The sequence below is a fragment of the Euprymna scolopes genome, chromosome 17 (genome assembly GCF_053919585.1).
Source record: "Euprymna scolopes isolate OS-2025 chromosome 17, ASM5391958v1, whole genome shotgun sequence".
NCBI classification, from domain to species: domain Eukaryota; kingdom Metazoa; phylum Mollusca; class Cephalopoda; order Sepiida; family Sepiolidae; genus Euprymna; species Euprymna scolopes.
Genome location: NC_136498.1, coordinates 11,016,684 through 11,039,648, shown reverse-complemented (window position 1 = coordinate 11,039,648; position 22,965 = coordinate 11,016,684). Strand labels below are relative to the sequence as shown.

The 22,965-nt window shown below is 33.6% G+C and overlaps 1 protein-coding gene across 1 annotated transcript in view; it reads right to left on the bottom strand.

Moving 5' to 3' along the window:
• The window catches only part of LOC145296659 (gamma-aminobutyric acid receptor alpha-like), a 774,217-nt gene that overhangs the window by 15,466 nt on the left and 735,786 nt on the right, over positions 1-22,965 (bottom strand). The gene's annotated exons all lie outside the window — the stretch shown is intronic.

Below are 22,965 nucleotides of genomic sequence, written 5' to 3'. Positions count from 1 at the left end.
AAAGATTACAATTAAATTTACCAAAATGATCTAAGATGGTAAAACTGAAGTATATTATAAATATTAAAGAATTAATATTTATAAAGTAATCTCAATCAGATGTAAAAGCTCGATAAAACCAAATAGGAGATAGCGAATATTTATATATACTAGCAAAAGTACCCGTCGTTGACTGGATTCAAAAACAGCCTACAGAAAATGGACTCTGATTTATGAAAGTATGATAGGTTATGAAAAGGAAGGGTTGTAAAGAAATAGATTCCAATTTGGGGGTATCAAAACCAAACCAAAATATGATGAAAGTAAAAATAAAATAGATAAACCCCATAATTTATTATACCATACCTGTTCACACGGAAACACTTATCACAATATTCTGTGGATCTATATTAAAACACTTTGTTACGCCTTGTGAAATATTTCCATTCTATGGAGGTCAGGCGCGAACAAACACCTCATAATTTTATTATACCATATTTCTTCAAACTGAAACATAAGTATCAAAGTATACTTACGCAGATAGATAAACGCCAAGTACGTCCAAGGATGGAATACTGCTGCCATATCTGGGCAGGAGCTGCTAAAAACAGTCTGTCCTGCCTTGACAGAGTACAAAATAGACTTAGTGGCTTAGTGGGGATGCCCTTTTCTCTTGTTTCATCGTAATCAGGTGCTCGCGTGAACTCCAATCTCTGGTCCCCCCTCGCCAATCTTTCACGAAAAACACCGTCTAGCTGAATCCACTGTTAAAATATTCCCCCACTCTTTATCTGTGCCTAAATCCAAACGTAGATTCCATGAACAAAGCTTCTTTCTTAGAACTGCACGCCTGTGGAACTCTGTTCTGTCTGCCTGCTTCCCACGGGACTACAACCTGGATGTCTTCAAGTCCAACGTAAACAAATTCCTGATGACCCCCCCTTAAGTGAACACTTCATTAACTCTCCACACTAACGTACTGTACTTGCAATAACCCTTATCCCTGAGTGGCTTCCGGGCCTTGATAAGTGGTGACCACCGTGTAAAAAAAACAGATATGAAAAGTCTTTATTAAAGGTTGTGCCTATTTCTATTCTATGGAGGCCAGGCGCGAACACAGACCCCACAATTTTATTAGACCATCCCTATTTAAGTTGAAACATACTTATCAAAGTATTATTATGTGCATCTATATCAATTGTAACAATTGTAAACGGTTTTTTTATTTTTAAATTTTATATTTCCATACTTTGTAGATCAGGCGCGAACGCAGATCCCACGATTTTAATGAACCATCGTTCTGCCAGATCAAACATACCCATTCCTGTGTCTCGATACATCTTCTATCATTATATGTAATCAGTTTTTTAAAACAGTCGACCATATAGGAGCCTATTCGTGACCAGACACACACACGTATACACACACACGTACACACACACACAGACATTCAGCTTTATATATATATATATATATATATATATATATATATATATATATAATTGTCATATGCCCTATCTTCTACGCCATTCTGTGTTTTTCTGCCCATTTCTTTTGTATGTTTTGGAATAATTTACTTTCAAATTCAAATAGGTACATAGTTAAATACAAATAAGAAAGTCTGATTGTAAGAATAGATCTTTAATTCAACTCCTTCAGTCCAGCATCTTTTTAGAAAAAGATGCTCTTTTTTTCCTGTTTCGTTCGAATGTCCTCATTTTTCATAACATTTCGCCGACTTCTTCCTTCAGTTAACACATTTAAATTAATACGAGTATCTTTCTCATACAATTACAACAATGATTAAATATTTTTACAATAATATTTCGAAAACAAGGCTACATCCAAGATAGGTCAAACTTACGTTGTTGTCTAGCTTTGCCAGATTGTGTTATTAACACCTAATGTGGCAAATTTGCCCCTTTTGAAGCAGTTCAGACATAAAAATTGTATTTGTCTTTTTTCAAATTGTTACATACGAACTCAATTATGAAGGAACAAGCAGAATATCATATAGGTATGTACACCATGAGAAATTAACATTAACATGTTTTTTTTTGTTGAGAATAAAGAGTTCTTTTAATAAACATAAAAAAAACAAACGATACTGTTGTAGAATCTTTGCCAAAAGTCTTCTCCTAATATTCTAAAATGAGAACGCAGCCAAAATGTGACAAACAATACTGTATCACATTAAATTTACCAGATAAAGTCAGCAACAACACGATTATTTAGACTTTCAAATTGTATACTTCAGTCTAAGGCAAGGATTTGCATAGTTTATGAATTATTGTATGAAACAGCACAAACCTTATTTGGTTTTAACCGGTTTCCTCTAAAGTCCACAAGCGGTCCCCAGTCGTATGTATATCCCCGTTAGTGGAGATGACGAGGTTAGGTTTTTGCAACTATTACATACATACAGCACCTGGTATTCCCAAATTGATCACCCATTTTAGTAATGACCAGACTCAATATTGCTTAACCTCCGAGATCTGATGGGAACCCGTCTAACAACATGATTATGCCGTATTACTGAGATTCACCAAATAAACAATTATGGAAATTCAGAATAACACATTTATATACATATGTTTTGCTTTTTTTCAGTTAATATACACACTCATCGGTAAGTGTCTTTCTGTCACATATTAAGGACACTACGTCGGTAGTTATTAAGTTTGCTAGTGTGAATTTTGACATGGGTCATATTTAGTGCATGTAAGGATAACCCTTATAATCATATTAAGAAAAAGAGGCTACATCAAAAGAAGGTCACTGTCACATTCTTGTCTAAGGTCTCCAGATACGGGTGATGTAAAATTTTGACAGAGCGCAGATATGAAATGTCGTAGAAAAAAAACAGGAGTAAAACGATGAGGGATTGCGAATGACGTCACGTTTACGAGCTGAGGAAAACTAAAATTTTCTGACCAGTCTTACAGACGACGTTTGCGATCGAGTCACCACTGATGATGTAGGATAATCTAAGCGAATGTTGTCTCGATGTTTCTGTCCGTCTGCCTCTCTCATTTCGTTAAGTTAGAAAGTTAAGTTTAAGAAGGAAATTATTATTAAGATAACATTAGTTTCATTCTCCTAAATAAATTCTCTTGAAATGAAACCGTGAGAAAAACAACACTCGTCTAACTGTGTCATTTTTCTGTATGCAAAGAAGCAAAAAACGGCACCGAAGAGAAATAACAAAGTTAAGTCAGTTATGAAGAGAAAAGAAGAAAATGTAATTCCCATTTTTTTTTATTTTACTAGCAAGACTGATTTTATGGCGTTGCTTGAGGAGATATAAAAGGAATCTGATTAAATTGTTATGTTTTTTTAATCTTTGTTTATTTTATTGTATACTTTTTATGCTAGCAGCTACATGTGCAGCACCCCTCAATACGAAATAAACCTGAAACATTATTTTGTGTTTGCTTGTACATGTGATCTGAAACAATACATTTTTTGTGTTATTTATATTTTCGTCTAGTCAATTATTGAAATTGAATTTTTATCTGAAGTGGTCTGAAATGAAAAATATTAGTATTACTTCTCCTCGAAGATAATCAATAATGAAACTGCCAGCCACCGTGTTTTCTGCTAAAAGGAACAATACTCTCCTAGTTTCCAATAAAAAGGAAAGGTGAAATCTTGGAAAGAGTATTTTGAAATGCTGAAAGTTTTAAGTTTTTTTTTTTATCTCTAATATTTACTTTATCCGGTATAAGTATATAAAAATGTTGAAATTAACTTTACTTGTTAGAGAATTCCTTCTAGCCTGAGGTAAAAAATACATTTGTCCGGAATAAGTATTTTAATATGTTTAAATATTTGATTTGAAAGAATATTTGAATTTTTTAAATAGTATATTAAGATATTTCAAGTATTCGATTTTCTCTATTTGTAAGATTTAATCGTCTAATAATTCCACCTAGACTAAGGTAATTATAAATATTTCTGAAGAAAAGTGTATACAATGTTTAAATTATATGGTTTTCGTTATCTGTAATACCTCCTTAGAATTTCCTCCTACACTGAGGTAATAATACACTTGTCCGAATTAAGTAATATAAAATCCTGAAAGCATCTTGTTTAAAAGAAATCTATTAAACACTATGGTAACATCTCAAAAGTATGCGGTTTACGTTATCTGTGAGATTTATTTATTTTAGAATTACTCTTAAACTTAGGCACATATAAATATTTCGGAATAAGTATGTAAAATGTTTGAAGCATTCCGTTTTGTTATATGTAATATTTCCTTATTTAAAAATTTCTTCCTAGACCGAGATAAAAATAACATTGTCAAGGCTTACAATTCTGAAAATATTGGTTTTAAAGAAAGTTTATATCTGCTTAATAATATATTAAAATGTTTAAAGTATTTAGTTTTCCTATCTGTGATGCTTAGTTTTTCGAGGATTGCTCTTTGACTAAGGCAATCTATCTATATATATCTATAAAAATGAAATTGTCTGTGTGTGTGTCTGTGTATGTACATTTCCCTACACAAACTACTGTCAATTTTAAGTCTACAGACTTGAGATTTGACACAAGGGTTACTGAGATTTGCGAATTTTTTTTTACTTGGTTTCCGGCCAGAAATTTGGCTGTCAAGGGAGTAAAGTTCAAGATATGACCTTTGTAACCTCTACCAAACTCCTCCGACAATTTTGGGTCTAAACATTTGAAATTTTAGATGTAAGTTACTTGGACATAGATCTAACTTTTAAATTTGATTTAACCCCCAAAAAATAAATGTTAAGGGGTAAAAATTAGGGTCAAAGCTAAAAAAAAATTGACCTCTGCGGTCTCTATCAAAATACCGAGCTAATTTCTGGTCTAAACATTTGAAAATTTACATAAAGTATATTCAGACATAGAGCAAGCTTTTCAATCTGTTTTTTTTGCCGACAACTCGGCTGCTAAGGGGTCATAGTTAAAAAGATTTAACCTTTGCGATCTCTAGCAAACTACTCAGCCAATGTTGGGTCTAAATGTTTGAAATTTGACATAAAGCGTATTCAGACATGCAGCAAGCTTTTTAATCAGTTTTGGGCGAAGATTTGGCTGCCAAAAGGTCAAAGTTGAAAGAGTTGACCTTTGCAGGCTCTACCAAATTCCTCCGCAAATTTTGGGTCTAAAAACTTGAATTTTATACGTAAGTTACCTGGACATGAGTCAAATCTTTTAATACACCCCCCCCACACACACACATATATATATATATATATATATATATATGCACATAAATTAATGAGCACTTCACAGGACCCGAGCAAATCCGGGCTGAACTGCTAGTTATAAATATTTACAAAAAAATCTTATATGAAAATGCTTAAATCATTCGGTTTTTCTTTGTTTAAAAATGCCTTCCAGACTTAGGTAATGGTTAATGTTTCCAGGATAAGTAACGAGAAGCTAACTGTAAAGTACACGGAATGAGAACATGAAGTAATCACGGTGACGTTGAACAGTTGGATCATATGAAATATTTGGAAACGGTGTAAACTGAAGATGGATAAGAGCATTAAAAAGAGCGGGAAAGTATCGTGCTAGTATCGCTAATTGTGATTTGTTTGGAAAAGTATTTCTACTCGAACTTTGTTAGGATTTAGTATACTTGATGAAGTCGTTAGGCAATAGCTAGAAAACATCCATCAAATATAGGCAGGTGGCGTTGGAAATTTATATTAATATGTAGCCCCAGTGTTTATTTTCCTAGGTATATTTTCTAGGTGGGAATAATCGTTTCCATTTTATTAATATAGAGATGTATCCACATAAGAATTCATGAGATATAATATTTTATATATTAATTTTCTATTTACTTAAACAGTGCTCTTCAAAAGTAGTGCTTGGTATTAGATTATAAAAATACAAATGGAAATTAAGCTACACATACGTTTTCGCGTTTAAGTAATATAATTTTTCAAAAAGTGGTATCTAAACAAAGTGTAACAGTATCGACATCAATTGAAAATGCGAAGATGACTGGGACATTGGAGAGGCTTATTGCCACCCAAATTCCAGTGGATGCCAATTGCCGGTTCCAGCGAGATATCGATGTTAAATAGTTATTGTGATCACGCAAATACATTTGCGAAGATTATTGTAATAGGTGAAGAGTACTGAAAATCTGAGAACATTTGCCACTTAAACTCCAGGAAACATCTCAACTTGCTTACGGAAAAAAATATTTGACAATGGCTTGTGTAAATATACAATAATAATAATAATAATAATAATAATAATAATAAATTGGAGATCGTTAGATTGTGAAATAGGAAAACTTTCTCAATTAGAGATGATCTTGAGAAACAGTTAAACATATTGGGAATCAAGCACAACATCACAGTAATCCAGAAGTCAGTTCTGCTGGGCACATCAACCATGCTACGCCAGGTGCTTTCCATCTAATTTGCTCTTTGACTGTCCTTACTGACTTTGATGTAAAAGTATACTGTAAAACATCAAAACACTATGAAGTTAACGAACATAATAATAATAATGATAATAATAATATTAAAAAAAAAAATAAATAATAATAATAATAATAATAATAATAATAATAATAATATCAGCTTTGGTGATACGACAAAAAAGGTGAAAGGTCAAATACAATAAAAAATCTTTAAAAACTTGTAATCACTCAGAATCCAAAGAGCATAACTACTTATGATCACTGAGCAATCATTGATAATGATCCGTGTTAAAAAGCTCTCGTGAATAAATAGCAATAACAGATCGACTACATTATATAAAATAAACATATGACAACTATGTTTTATTTTCTTTGTCGGCTGAGGTCTGCAACAGTATTATGATATGCTCATCTTTAAACAAAGAAATGGCAATATTTCTTTTTACATAAAACTTTCCTTCGTGAAAAGACAATGGACCACCGAAATATTCAATTATTGGCAAATAAACAGAAGAATCGAAGCACAACTCCATTGCGCATGCGTCTGAAAAGAACAACCATTAAAAGTTGGAAGGTGATTTGAACGTCGTCTCCTCCTTCTTTCCCCTTCCTCCTCCTCCTCCTCTACCGTTTTCTCCTCTCCCGCAATCTCCAATGCTGCATGAAGATAAGAAGTTTCACTTTGACGATTGCATCGATTTTTAATTATGAAATCAAATGATTCCGACAAAGTACATATTTTTTGTCTTCTTCATCGACAGAGTTAATTTTAAAGGGAGCTAATTAAAGACTAGTAACATTGTTCGATAGCCCAACCCAGTCACACGTATTCTTACGAATGCAAACATATTTGCAAAAAGAAGCGCGTCTATCGCTTATTTGAGAAGATCAATGCAGAATGAACATTTTTCTAATTTGTGAACATGGCTCGTGTGCTCAGCTTAATATTGGTTGCAATATTGAACAATTTAATTAATTATTAACACATTAATGAAATTGGTTCATAAGATTTCAGTCGTGATAACGTGGCCCTCAGAAGAAACTATTACAAGTAATGATAGATGTTGACTGGGTTCGAATCTATCGACTAGCAGTAATTATAATTTTTATAACTGATGCTTGCATTGGAATAGAAGACTAGTGTATTAAGTATAATATTGTTAATATTTAGTTTCCAATATTATAGTTATAAAGCGCCTTTAAGAAAATTAAAGTTGAGCCCTATCAAGGGAATTATGAAAAAGCGATAAACTTTAGTGTAAACGCATTGTTCCGACTTCCTTTTGTTGAATAATCTAACTGCGTCCTCTGCCCACTTTTACATGACCACTTTACTTTACAACACATGTATATATATATATATATATATATATATATATATATATATGTATATATATACACGTCCATATAATAATACCTAATGTTAAAATTTCACAGCAATCCAAACAATGTGAACTTTCAGAAAAATGTCCGCTTTCCCTTATTACCGTTTTACTTAAATCATTAATAGACTTAATATAGCCCACCATTGGACAGCTTAAGCTTGGTAACTCTGTTTCAAAAATTCTAATGATCGGTTAAATAGTTTAGGAATGTATCCTATAAACATAAATATATTAGAATATAAACAGAGCAAGCTTTATAAAGATTGAGATACTATGTATCTAACCCCAAATCTTAGATTTTAAAGAATTACTAATATATTCGATGAAGGATGTAAATTGGATTTTAGATGGCACTAAAAATTTAACGTAACAGAGAACCATTTCTTTTCTTTTCTTGAAATGAATGGCTTTCTATGGAAGAGATTTTCTTATGGAAATCGCTCCAGACAAAGTCTGAATTCATTTGATGTAATTGGTTAATAAATTTAAAGATGATTATCGCTAAGACACGGGATGCTTATTGACTTGAAAAAGGAAAATGTTAGAAACATCATAAACAGCAGGTAGAGAATTCCATAAAATAGAGGAGGAAGCTGCATTATAATGTATAAAAACAGCGAATTGATAGAGACCACAAAACCAACTAGCCAGAAAAGCTTGTAAAACGTAAGGAATACATTAGACAATTCTGAAGAACAATGCCATAATAGTATTTATAAAAAATGAGTCTAGTATCATCATGTCTGTGTGAATGAGTGAGTGAGTGAGTGTGTGTGAGACTGAGAGAGAGAGAGAGAGAGAGGGAGGGAGGGAGGGAGGGAGAGAAAGTGACTGCAAAGTAGAAGAAAAGTGGAAATAATTAAATTACGAATGGGTCTCTGCACTAAAAAAAAACTCAAATAAAACAGAGATTCACAAAACCAAATATGTTTAAGGCAATAGAGAAGACCAGTTTTAAAAACGGCAAAAAGAAACAGTGGATCTAATATATGAGCAACAACGAAAAGATTTGATGAGAAAGACAACGACTTAATTTCTACCCAAGAGCAAAGCCATTCATGAAAATCCCAGGATAAATGTACCTATTATTTATAGGCATGAACTGAGTCATAAAAAGATTAAATGAAACACAATTTCGTAGCAAAATCTGCGACTGAACCCACATTACCATATGAACAACATATGATTACTTTTCTGATTTGAATAAAAATGTAATCCGTTTTAGCAATGCTGATTTAGTGTAAGAATAAAGTTCGATTTGATAAAAACTGCTTAAAATTTCGGATCTTCTCATACGATAACGTTATTCTTTTCTCTTATAAATATGATAACGTTATTCTTTTCTCTTATAAATATGATAACGTTATTCTTTTCTCTTATAAATATGATAACGTTATTCTTTTCTCTTATAAATATGATAACGTTATTCTTTTCTCTTATAAATATGATAACGTTATTCTTTTCTCTTATAAATATGATAACGTTATTCTTTCTCTTATAAATATGATAACGTTATTCTTTTCTCTTATAAATACGATAACGTTATTCTTTTCTCTTATAAATATGATAACGTTATTCTTTTCTCTTATAAATATGATAACGTTATTCTTTTCTCTTATAAATATGATGACGTTATTGTTTTCTCTTATAAATATGATAACGTTATTCTTTTCTCTTATAAATATGTAATCATGAATCTTAAACTTATAAAACAACGAGAAATTTGAAGGGATTCGTATAATGAAGTTGCTTGTTATTTAGTAATACATTTTCTAAAATATTATAATCCTTTCGAGAATCTAAAATTTTTCAATTGCAAAATATCTTTAAGAAATTGAAACAATTCTATTTAGTACGTCATCTTCTTTTTTTATTGTTAGTATTTTATGAAGTCTGTTATTTGTTTTGAGCAGAAACCCTGGAGCCGATTTCTAAGAAGCAACCATTGAATTGTTTAAATTAATATCAATATTTCGCATATGAACAAATGACAAAAACATATTTTCGTCTTTTGAAACACGACATTTCTATAATTAATGAAGCGATAAACATATCGCATCTTATATAATTTAATTCACAATAAATAGGCATTCTGCCGTTTCCTGGGAATTAATAAGGGTCCTATTGCATTCATGATTCCAGCTTTAAAAACACTGTAATCATTTTATATTCATCGTTTTATTTCCGTAATTATTAATTCTAAAATTATACATTAAATCAAAAGTAAGTAAATTTGAACATTTTCTATTCGTGCATATTGGACACCATCGCAAACTTTACAATATTATTGTAAAACAAAAATATATACAAAATTAATACATCGGATTCCTCATAAAATTTTACTTGATAGAAGTAATGAGTGGTTTATTATTTTTAATTGTTTTTCCGAGTGAAACCAATCAGATAGGAAATAAACACGGCATATGTTACGTTATATTAACATTACATAATAATTAATTAGAGTATTATCTCTACATTATACTCATATATAAAAGGCTCTTTGCATGTATGCATGTGTGTGTGCGTGTGTGTGAGCTATGAATTCTCAAGTTTCTTTTCTAATTGAACACAAATGCACCTTATTTGTTTAGGAGTGTTCTTAAATAGGTTTTGTGTAGGAAAGCCTCGATAAGTATCAAAAATCGAAAAAGAAATTTGGTTCATGAAGAAACGATTTTGACTAAAGTTAATGTACTTTATAGAGCGTCAAACGAAAGGTGCACTTGAGAAGTTTCATTACTGCACAAGAAGAATGGCTCGGTGTATAAAATCAATAGTAGATTCTACGATTAAACATTCTATCTCGGGCAACGTGAGGTATCTCTGCTAGTGATAATAATAAATACGGAATGTTTCGGAGCAAATTGATATACATAAAAAACCAACTGTTCCTAATCAGGTGAGAGAAATAAAGTTTTTATTTGCAATTCAGGGCATCTTGTTCTTTATTTTTTTAATTTGTTAGTTTTTAATATTTCTCTGCACACATATTTGCGTGTATATGTTCATTGGTCCTGCTATGTCTTATGACATGTATACAAATATCTATGTGTAAGTATTATTACAAACCCTTCATTATAACTTACTATACCCTCACCACTTAACGCGTTTGTGTTTGTTGACATATTAATTTAAATGCTTATAAACTTGCCATATTGTGGCAAATCCTCCCTCTTTCTTACTGAAATGTAATGTAACTATACTGCCCCCTTACGTATCTCTTACGTCTTTCGGTTTGTTCTTTTCCCCCTTTGTTCTTTTCCTTTCCTTTACTGCTTTCTTTCTTCTACCTCCATTTTCATCTTCTTATTATTAAAATTTGGTATCCCCTTTCCCCCACACCGTCATCTATTTTAAGTCTACAATGCCACTAGGTATCACCCCACCCACTCTGAGTTAGTGTTTTAATATCTTATTTTTTTATAATTAAAAATATATTTGAAGTCTTCATTTAAGGACAATATGCTCTATATAGGAGATATAAACTTTATTTCTATCACCTGATGAGGAACAGTTGTTTTTTTAATAAACCAATTTGCTCCAAAACATTAGCATGTTTAGTGTAGCGAGTACATAATACATGTCTATATAAATAAAAATAATATATATATATGTATAGTATTTTTAAAATATAATATAATTACCCACTGACACGTGTTTTGTCGTTTAAGACTCATTACAGTGGCTGAATCACGCGAGATTCGAAATGGGGACCTCGCGGTAATGAGCCTAAACCCCTTACCGCTGACGCATAGCACGACGAGATATATATATATATATATATATATATATATATATATATATATATATATATATATATATATATATATACACACTATCAAAAGTACCCGTCGTTGACTGGGTTCAAAAACAGCTTACAGAAAATGGACTCTGATTTATTAAAGTATGATAGGTTATGAAAAGGAAGGGTTGTAAAGAGATAGCTTCGAATTCGGGGGTATCAAAACCAAAGCAAAATATGATGAAAGTAAAAATAAAATAGATAAACCTAATAATTTATTGTACCATACCTGTTCACACTGAAACACTTATCACAATATTCTGTGGATCTATATTAAAAAAAAACCTTGTTAAACTTTGTGACATATTTTCATTCTTTGGAGGTCAGGCGCGAACGAACACCCCATAATTTTATTATACCATATTTCTTCAAACTGAAACATAATTATTAAAGTATACTTACGCAGATAGATATGAAAAGTCTTTATTAAAGTTTGTGCCTACTTCCATTCTATGGAGGCCAGGCGCGAACGCAGACCCCACAATTTTATTAGACCATCCCTAATTAAGTTAAAACACACTTATCAAAGTATTCTTATGTACATCTATATCAAAAACACTTACAAACGTTTTTTCTTTAATTTTTAAATATTTATTTCCATAATTTGTGGACGAGGCGCGAACGTAGACCCCAAAATTTTAATGAACCACCGTTCTCCAGGATCAAAAATACCCATTCCTGTGTCTCGATACATCTTCTATCATTATATGTAATCAATTTTTTAAAAGTCAACCATATAGGAGCCTATTCGTGACACGCACACACACACACACACACACATCCAGCTTTTTATATATATATATATATATATATATATATATATATATATATATATATATATACATATATATATATATATACTAATTTTTAAATTAATAGCTTTTATACCTCCAGTCTGTAGCTTAGTAATAAGAGTTATAAAGCAATATAATAAAAATAAAAATAAACTATGTAAACAGTTCAATACAGCATTTTTGTCGATATCCTGATACTTTTAAATAATACAAAACTAATCAAAATATATTAACAAAAGAAAATCTAAAGCCACAATAGTAATGCATATAAAAATATTAGCATCAGGAGGCAACTTCAGCAGTTAAAGAGCGAGATGTGAAAGATACATGGAAGCTCTTTGCATTTCTCCAGACGTATGACCCTTTCTCGGAAGATTCGTCCATTCACAGCATTTCATGTGGAGTAACTGGATACAAGACAAATGGATTCGGGCAGAGCAATCATAGCATTCAATTGTTGGAGAAAATGTTCACGAGTACACGTAAAAAAAAGGATTAGGCAATTACGCATAAGTCAAAACTTTCGCTCACCAAAGATGAAGCAGTTGAGACTAATCCACAACTCCTATTCCAAAGACTGTGTGTGCTATCTACCAGTTAACCCTCAAATTATCAGCAGCAAGAACATTTCCAATATGAACTTTGTGATTATTTCGGACTACCGCAAGAAGCCAAAAAAAAAAAAAACCGGCTTTGGCAGACGCAATATCAGAACAGTCTTTCCCTGTGCAATTAGGTCGAACGTTTTTAGATCCACAGTACTTCTTAGGTGATGGAGCACTACTTCAATGCCTTCCATAGCAAAAAAGTCATACATTTGATGAGATCTGTGTCCAATGCCGTCGATATGTCACGAGTAGATAGGGAAAGCTTGCATTATCTTTGATGGGTATGAAAGTGGTTCATCCATTAAAGATACAACTAACTGACGCCAAGCAGCGGGGCTCTGTTGGTGTTCATGTGTCACTGACCCCTTTAATGGTGTTCAAATTTAAAAAAGGATGTTTCTTTGCTAACCAACAAAACAAACAATTGTATTATTCATCTCAAAAATTCAGAAAAGTCATACAATTTTTCATTAACTTGTTGAGAAGAGATTGGATGAAGCAGGTTTTAAGTAGTCCATGCATCTGGAGACGCTGACGTATATATTTTGAAACTGGCACAAACAGGAAAAAACATTTAGATAGGAGATGAAACTGAAGTAGTGGTCTTTCTATGCTATCATGCCAATTGAGATGCTGGTTAGAACATCTTCTTCACACTGTCACAAAAGCCTTCAAAATGTGGGAAAGTCTGGAACATCAAAGAGAAGAGAAAATCTTTGGGAGATGTCATCTGTTTCAACATTCTTTTCATCCAATATGGGTTGTGATCCTACATCCAATGTTCATGGGATTGGGAAGACAGCGTCTCTTCGAAAGGTGATGAACAATAGAAACTTCCTCAAACTGGCAGAAGTGTTTGACAAGGATAGCAGTGCAGCAAAGGTTATTGAAGCTGTGGAGAAGGCTATAATGTACAACAGTAATGATGGAAAAAACATCAATCATCACCGACTGAGGCCTTTTAAGGGAAAGGTTACATAAAGCTTAAAGTATGTTGAGGCCAAATTATTGCCACGGACAAGAGCAGCTACGAATTTCCACAGCTTCCGCGTTTACTTAAAAATTCAGGAAATGGAAAGGAAATAATCAGCTAAAACCTGATGATAATTTTATTATTAAGCATATAGCTTCTAACTATTTCAATTTAAAACACCAAGAAAATGTCAAGCTTGCTTAGGGTGGCCACTCTGTAGTTTTTCATGCAAAATATTTTTATTCCTAATTTTATAAAGTTTGTTTGTCAGGAAAAATGTCAGTTTATTTTTGTCAGTAATTGTCAGGTATAATGGACAAAATTATCAGAAAATGTCAGGAATTTTATGTCTCAGCATTTTAATATTGTTAAGTTGGATTTCAAAGATGGCGGCCGTTGATCACTTTCGGCAAGTTTAATTGTGTTAAATATGCAAGTTTGCATACCTTTCTTTGCACTTTGTTTGAGGTTAGCCATATTTGAACTATTAATTCAAATCGATTCCAAAATTCACACATTCTGCATGGATAAACATCTAACTATAAGATTATAAAACGGGAAAGAAAGTTGATAACATTTTATATAAGAAAGTTCAACCCGCAAGGTTATTAGTAAGGTAGCCACCTTTTTGACTTCAACACCTCAGCCTGTATTTCTTGTATTTCCTTTGATCAAAATTATCTTTCTTTCATTCTTTCTATTTTCTATGCACACTCTTTTCATTAGATTTATTTCGTTTTCAATCTCTTTTGAAATAATAAGGATTTTGTGTAATAAAAGAATTTGGAATTTAAAATATGGTTTTATTGTAAGTGATCAAGGAGCTTCTCATGCAACAAATTATCGACGGTATTTTCATGTAAGATATAGCAAAGTCACAACACAATTCGAAACATTGTACGTCGCTTTGAAGACCAAGGAGGGGTATTCGATCTTCCGCGACCTGGCAGGACACGAAACGTCATCACAAATGAAAATAAGGAAAAAGGTACGAGAGAGCGTGGAGCAGCATCCTCAAACATTCATTCGACGATGTTCCATACAACTTAAGATATGTCGAAGCTCACTACACAATATTCTGTATAGTTTAAAACTCTTTCCTTAGAAAGTGCAGCTTGTTCAACACTTAAAGCCTAAAACTATTCAAATAAGGGTTCAATATGCAGTTCAAATGCAAGAACTTGTCTGCAATAACCCCAATTTAGTAGTTATCGCCTCAAATTTCGTTTTAATTTCAGTTCGCTGAAATCATTTAAAGTAAAGAGCATATAAAACTATTTCAAAACAAAAATAAAAACACATGAACTGAACTTTTATTGACTATGGTAACATTTATTTCTTGTATATTTATTTTTTCGGGTAGTCGTTTGTTGGCTTTTCTGCTAAACACTCTTACTAAATAATATCGATGAAATATCGAAAAACAAAGAAACAAACACAGTTTTGAAAAATAATGAAGCTTTACCTACTTTAGTAAAATAATCCGAAACAGCAAAATGGGATATTAAAAAAGTAAACACGTAATTACTTTAGATTTTTAAAAGAAAAGAATCGATATAAATATGAATAAGAAGAAAATGGCGCCCTTTTCAAGCAGAACAGCTTCGCTTCAGTTTTACGGTATTGAACGGTTTAGTATTGCGCCGTCGGATTCAAGGTTATACTATTGTAATGTAAAGAATATGCAGAAAGGGTTGTAATCAACTGAATTCCTTCTAGTACACTGACAAAAAACCTTAAACAGATATATAAATAAAAACAAAAAGGTTATGTAAATGTTTTTAAAAAGACACGTAATCACGTGAGCAGTTTTTTCCCTCCTTTACACACGATAACAAGTAACGTTCTTATTTTTTATTATTTATCTATTTTCGAAAGAGTGCCACGTGCAAGTGAAGAAGAAAAAAAAACTTATGCAAAATTTGTGTCGAGAATTGTCTAAAGATCCGACTTTTTTTTTGCCTTTCACTTTAATAAGAACGTGAATTTATGAGCTGAATTTATGAAGTGAATTTATTCGACACAATATGATTCAACTAAAAAAATAAATAAAAGCTAACGTGAATTAAGATTAAAGTTAAGATGTTATTGTGGACCCTCACTCCTTTTAAAAAACCTTGTTAAACTTTGTGACATATTTACATTCTATGGAGGTCAGGCGCGAACGAACACCCAATAATTTTATACCACATTTCTTCAAACTGAAACATAATTATCAAAGTATACTTAAGCAAATAGATATGAAAAGTCTTTGTTAAAGTTTGTGTCATATTTCTATGGAGTACAGGCGGGAACGCAGATCCCACAATTTTATTATAGTATCCCTATTTAAGTTAAAACATACTTAACAAAGTATTCTTATGTACATCTATATCAAAAACCCTTGAAAACGTTTTTTTTTCATTTTTTATTTCCATACTTTGGGGGTCAGGCGCGAACGCAAACCCCACAATGTTTATGAACCACCGTTCTGCCAGATCAAATATATCCATTCCTGATCCTCGATACATCTTCTATCATTATATGCAATCAGTTTTTTTTAAATAATCAACCATATATGAGCCTATTCGTGACCAGACACGCACACACACATACATTCAGCTTTTTATATATATATATATATATATATATATATATATATATATATATATATATATGAGTGTGTGTGTGTGTGTGTGTGTTTTATTCATATGCGTAGTTGTTGCTTCAACTATTCCTCTAGACTTTTTCAGGTGGTTAATCGCGACGGAACAGGCGCGGTGAATCTTCCACAGTATCTTAAGTAAGTACTGTCTTCCATAGTCATTGTCTTATTAGAACGTTTTTGAGGATTAGTTGGCCGAACCGTGGTGAGACGACAACAACTATGGAAGGCAGTAATTAGTGAAGATACAGCTGAAGTTTCAGCATTCCTATCTCCTCGCGGTAAACAACCCGACGAAGGCCAAAAGAATAGTTGGCGGAAACGTCGTGATGCAAAAACTACGTAGATAAAGATAATAATCTGCAAATAAATAAAATATATACATTACTCAACTCCCCACAATCCAATAGTTTAATTCTTTTTTTCAATTTTACCCCAAACAAGGCACATTGCCACTTTGAAGATGAGGCTACTATCGGGGACATAACTTGTAGGGCATATTGAAATGAGATGAGTAGCAAAATGTCTGTTCACATTACATTTGACCTTCTGCATGTCAGTACAGTTGGGAAAGCAGAATCCCGGAAGATAGTTCCAAAGTTTAGCAGTTCTGGGGAAGAAACTATTGGAATAGAAGGCTTTCTTACACCTAGGGATCTCTACAGTGAAGGGGTGAGATTTAGCTGCTTTTCAGGTTTGTCGGGGGTATTCACGTCGAGGGGGTACAAGTGTTTGTAGTTTGTCAGAGTATTCACCATTAAAGTACTTGTAGAACAGGCAGAGAGATTCAACATTTCGTCGGTGGGACAGAAGTTGAAGCCTAGATGACAATTCAAGATTTATCAGGTTAGCAATTCTCTTTTTAACCCTGTCCAGGAGTGAGAGACAAGTAGCAGAGGCACTACCCCAAATGTGACAACAGTACTCCATACATTGGGCGAATGGTGGCTTATAGTAGTACAGGATACTTTCTGGCGTATATGGTTTCCTAGCACGGTAGAGAGTGTCAACCTTCTTCGCAGCAGGATTGGCAATGCTCTCAATGTATCTATTCCAGTTCATGTTCCCTGTAAACGTTAGGCCGAAGAATTTTAAGGAAGTACTTTCGGGTAATGTGTTCTTGATCATTGCTATTGATGGTAGAGAAGATTTTTTGTGATTATTGAAAGAAAATGAATTGGCAGCAATGAATGTGAACATCCATTTTTGTCTCCATTCCACTTCAGATTGGAGGTCATCCTCTCGTGTTTCTGCAATCTTGTTGAATATGTATTCATTTTTTTTCCTGTCGTGCCTGTTATAGAGAGTGGTGTCGTCAGCAAATATACACATCTCAAAAACAATTTCATCAGGGAAGTTATTTATGAATATCAGCAAGAATAAAGGTCCAAAGATATACCCCTGAGGTTCTCCCGCATTTATATCGTATTGTTTAGATGTACAACCGCCGAGGACAACTTGGATTTTTCTCTTACTTAAGAAAGATTTAATTTCATTATGTATTCTTCCAGTGATACCATATGATCTAATGTTCCTTACAAGACCATCGTGCTATACCCTGTCAAAGCCTTAGATATATCGAGGACTACCACTCTACTTCCCCTGTTTTGTTCAGTGAACGGTATATACTTCAGAGATTACAGTTAGGATATCTGCTGTGGAAACGGGCTTGTCTAAATCCATATTGATTGTTGGTCAGGAGTTTAGCAGCTGTACGGTGATGAACGAGAGCTAGATTAATTAAGTACTCAAATATTTTGGCGAAAAGCGGGAGAAAGCTAATGTGGCGATAACTTAATGGGTCAGTTCTTTCGCCAGAATTCTTGATAACTGGTACCACAGAAATAATATATATATATATATATATATATATATATATATATAACTCTAGAAGACCCTTTCACCAAATATATATATAACTCTAGAAGACCCTTTCACCAAATAAACTCATCGAGAGTTAATCCTTGATAGGATAAAAGATTAAAAAAAAATGAATTAAACTGTCTCTCGAAGATATGCGAGTATAAAAAGAAAGAAAGAAGTACGAATGTAAGGCGAATTCGTGTGAAATATATATACAATAATATAAAACAATTGAGATGGAGGGGGTATAATAGCGATTAAAATATATCTCCGAGCATGTCTAATTATTTTAAAAATTCTTTCTGTCGGCAAAGTTATAGTTTGTGTAAAATAATTGAGACTGACTGCAAAATCAAAGCCCCGTCAAAGATATATTTTAATCGTTATCATACCCTTCCATCTAAATTGTACATTTATTTCATATTATTTACATATATTTCATATTATTGTACATATATTTCATTTTATTGTATATATATTTCATATTATTGTATATATATTTCATATTATTGTACAATTATTTCATATTTTTGTACATATATTTCATATTATTGTATATATATTTCATATTATTGTACATATATTTCATATTATCGTACATATATTTCATATTATTGTACATATATTTCATATTATTGTACATATATTTCATATTATTGTACATATATTTCATTTTATTGTATATATATTTCATATTATTGTATATATATTTCATATTATTGTACATATATTTCATATTATTGTATGTATATTTCACATGAATTCCCATTAGGCTTTTCTCTCGCTAGTTTTTTTTCTGATCTCTGAGTACTTGCTCTTGCGTGGCAATTTAATTCGCTTTTTTGTATCGTTTGATATACCACCCATAAACACCTGATAAGTGTGTTTGTGAAAGTGGACCCTAGGGTTAGTTTACAAAAGAGTCACTACTTATCAAAGTCCGGAAGCCACTTGAGGATAAGGATTAATGAGTGTACGTTAGTAGTTGCAGTTTGGTAAATGGGATTACTTAAGGGGGTGGGTCACCAAAAACTTGTTAATGTTGGACTTGAAGACGACCATATTGTAGTCAGTTGGAAAGCAGGAAAACTGGACAGAGTTCCACAGGCGTGCAGTTCTAAGAAAGGCGATTTGTTTATGGAATCTACGTTTAGATTTAAGCATAGTTAAAGAGTGGGACAAATTATTTATAGCGGTTTCAACTAGACGAGTGTTTTTCGTGAAAGTTTGACGAAGGGGGCCATGAAAATAACAATAAAGCAGAGACAGGCTCGCAACTTTTTTCTGTGGGACAGAGGTTTCAGGGAAGAGAAAAGAACATTCCCCACTAGACTACGAAGTCTATTTTGAACTGTCGAGACAGAATAAGCTGATTCTAGCAACTCCTGTCCAGACATGACAGCAGTACTCCATCCTTGGGCGTAATTAGCTCATATACAGAGAATTGCACCAGCAGTAAGATATCTGCTGGGGTGGTAAACGATCCTACCATTTTTCTAGCAGCCGTGGCAATGGATTTAATGTACATGTTCCATCTAAGAACAGGAGTAAAGGTCAGAACTAGAAGCATTTCAAAACATGGAGCCTCTCTAAGACGAAAACCATTCATTTCAATTGATGCCAGACGAGGATCAGAGCGTTAATGATGTAAAAATATAAACTTGATTTTAGATGCATTAAAAGTAAGCAGCCAACCCCTTCCCTATTGCATCACGTGATCAAGATCAGAAGAGAGAGAATCACAGATAACTTGATCGTTTATAGTCATTGAAGTATTGCCATAGATGGTAGTGTCGTCAGCATAAATGTCTACGAATGATTTTTGTATGTGATTTAAGAGATCATTGATATAGATCAAGAGAAAATTTGGCCTCAAGATGGACCCCTGAGGAACTCCAGTATATATACTGTGAGCTTCTAATTTTTCCCATCAACCACTACTCTTATCAACCTATCAGAAAGAAATGATTAAATAATTGAAAAAAACATTTCCAGCTATACCGTAGCTGGAGATTTTGTGGAGTAGAGCTCTATGCCATACCTCATCAAATGCCTTTGATATGTCAAGGGCAATTGCTCTGAAAAGGAAGTCTTGAGAGATTCGCTAATCCTCTGAGATATGACTGTTAGCACATATGCTGTAGATCTAGCAGAACAGAAACCATATTGCATGTCACTGAGGATGTTATTTTTACTGAGGTGGTTGACTACTTCTCTATTTAACACATATTTCAGCAAATTACCCATGCCGCAAAGGAAACTGATTGGTTTGTATTGAGAGAGAGAGAGAGAGAAAGAGAGAGAGAGAGAGGGAGGAGTGATCACCTGAAGTTTTTAATGCGGGACAAACTGATGAGTTTTTTCAGGGTGTTGGTAAGACAACGCTTAAACAGCTTTGTAATATGGGAGCTAGTTCTGGTTGAAGATTTTTCGGCACTCAGCGTATATACAAAACAGGGGGGTGTAGAGTGGTAGCCCTCGATATATTAAAGGCTGTTGACAGGATATGACACGATGGTTTTCTAAGGAAAATGAGATCATATGGTATCACTGGAAGAATACACAATGTAATTAAATCCTTCTTAAGTAAGAGAAAAATCCAGGTTGTCCTCGAAGGTTGTATATCTAAACAATATGATATAAATGCGGGAGTGCCTCAAGGGCCTATCCTTGGACCTTTATTATTGCTGATATTCATAACTGACCACTCTGATAAAATTGTTTCTGAGCTGGGTATATTTGCTGACGACACCACTCTCTATAACAGGCACGACAGGAAAACAAATGAACACATATCTAAGGAAATGGCAGAAACACTAGAGGATGACCTCCAATCTGTAGTGAAATGGGGACAAAAATGGATGTTCACATTCATTGCTGCCAAGACTGAGCTTGTTTCCTTTAATAATTACAAAAAGCTTCTCTACCACCAATAGCAATGGCCAAGAACACATTACCCGAAAGTGCTTCCTTTAAACTCTTCAGCCTAACGTTTACAGGGAACATAAACTGGAATAGATACATGTAGAGTATTGCCAAGACTGCTGCAACGAAGCAGTGCCAAAAAAAACTACTTACGCCTGAAAGTGTTCTGTACCTTAATAAGGCCACCATTCGCCCATGTATGGAATATTGCTTTCACATTTAGGCTGGTTTATCTGCTACTTGTCTCTCACTCCTGGAAGGGTTAAAAAGAGAGTCGCCAGCCTGATAGGTCCTGAACTGTCATCTCGGCTTCAGCCTCTATCCCACCGACGAAATGTTTTATCCCTCTACCTGTGCTACAAGTACTTTAATGGTGAATACTCTGACAAACTACAAACACTTGTACCCCCTCGACGTGAATACCCCCGACAAAGCCAACAAGTTGCTAAATCCCCCCTTTCACAGTAGAGATCCATACGTTTAAGAAAACCTTCTACTCACATAGTCTCTTCCCAAGAACTGCTAGGTTTTGGAACTACCTTCCGCGATTCTGCTTTCCCAACTGTACTGACATGCAGAAGGTCAAATGTAATGTGAATAAACATCTTGTAATTTCTCTCATTTCAAAATTCCCCTGCAACTTATGTCCCCGATAGTAGCCTCTACTTCAAAGTGGCAATGTGCCTTGTTTGGGGTGAAAATTGATTTAAAAAACATAGAAATGGTCAGAGCCAGTTGCTTTACTGGAATAGAGGTTTTAATTAGCTTGCCAACATCACGCACAAATATTTGTATGTCACATAGCGTGTTTTCAGACACATGAGGAAATACGGGGGGGTCTTATTGCATAGGTTAGAATTCGCTGCAAAGTTTTTCGTAAAGAGTTTTGCTTTGTTCGATGCTGACGAGATTACCTCAGGTCCATTGGTTACGGTTGGGATAAAGCTAAGACTTCTATTCAGGACACTGTTATTATTTGCTGAAATTGATCGGAACCAACCCACTGGTCAGCTACTTTGGAATTGATGGATCGAGCATACAACTTTCTTTATTACTTATCACTTATTAAAGTGGTTGCTAGCAAATCTGAATGTGGTTTTAGTGACAGTACATCTATTACGTTGAAAGCTATGGAAATAGTGATTTATGTGCACAATGGTAGCAGCACATTCTGGAAACAACCACAGCTGGCTGTTAGGTTTTTGCTTGAATCTCGGTGAATACTCGTTGGATGGCGACGATCAGGCTGACTTTGGTATTGTGGGAGATCATATGTGTGCTGCTCTCGACGTATGACCAAACGAAGCTGTCCAGCGAGTTCAGGTCGGTGGAGGAGGGCGGGCCAGTTAAACAAAGGTACAAACTTGTAGTCAAGCTTCTGAAGTCAAACTTCTGAAATCAAGCCTCGGTCTCTTTGGACATGTGGGCCAGCGTAGAGTTTTGCTGTCATACACAGGGTCTGCCAGCAGCCACCTGATAGCACCAGGGGATCATCACACTCTCTAACACATCCAGGTACACTTTGGTGTTGACTTTCAAGCCGACTTCTAAAATGTGAGGTGGCATGA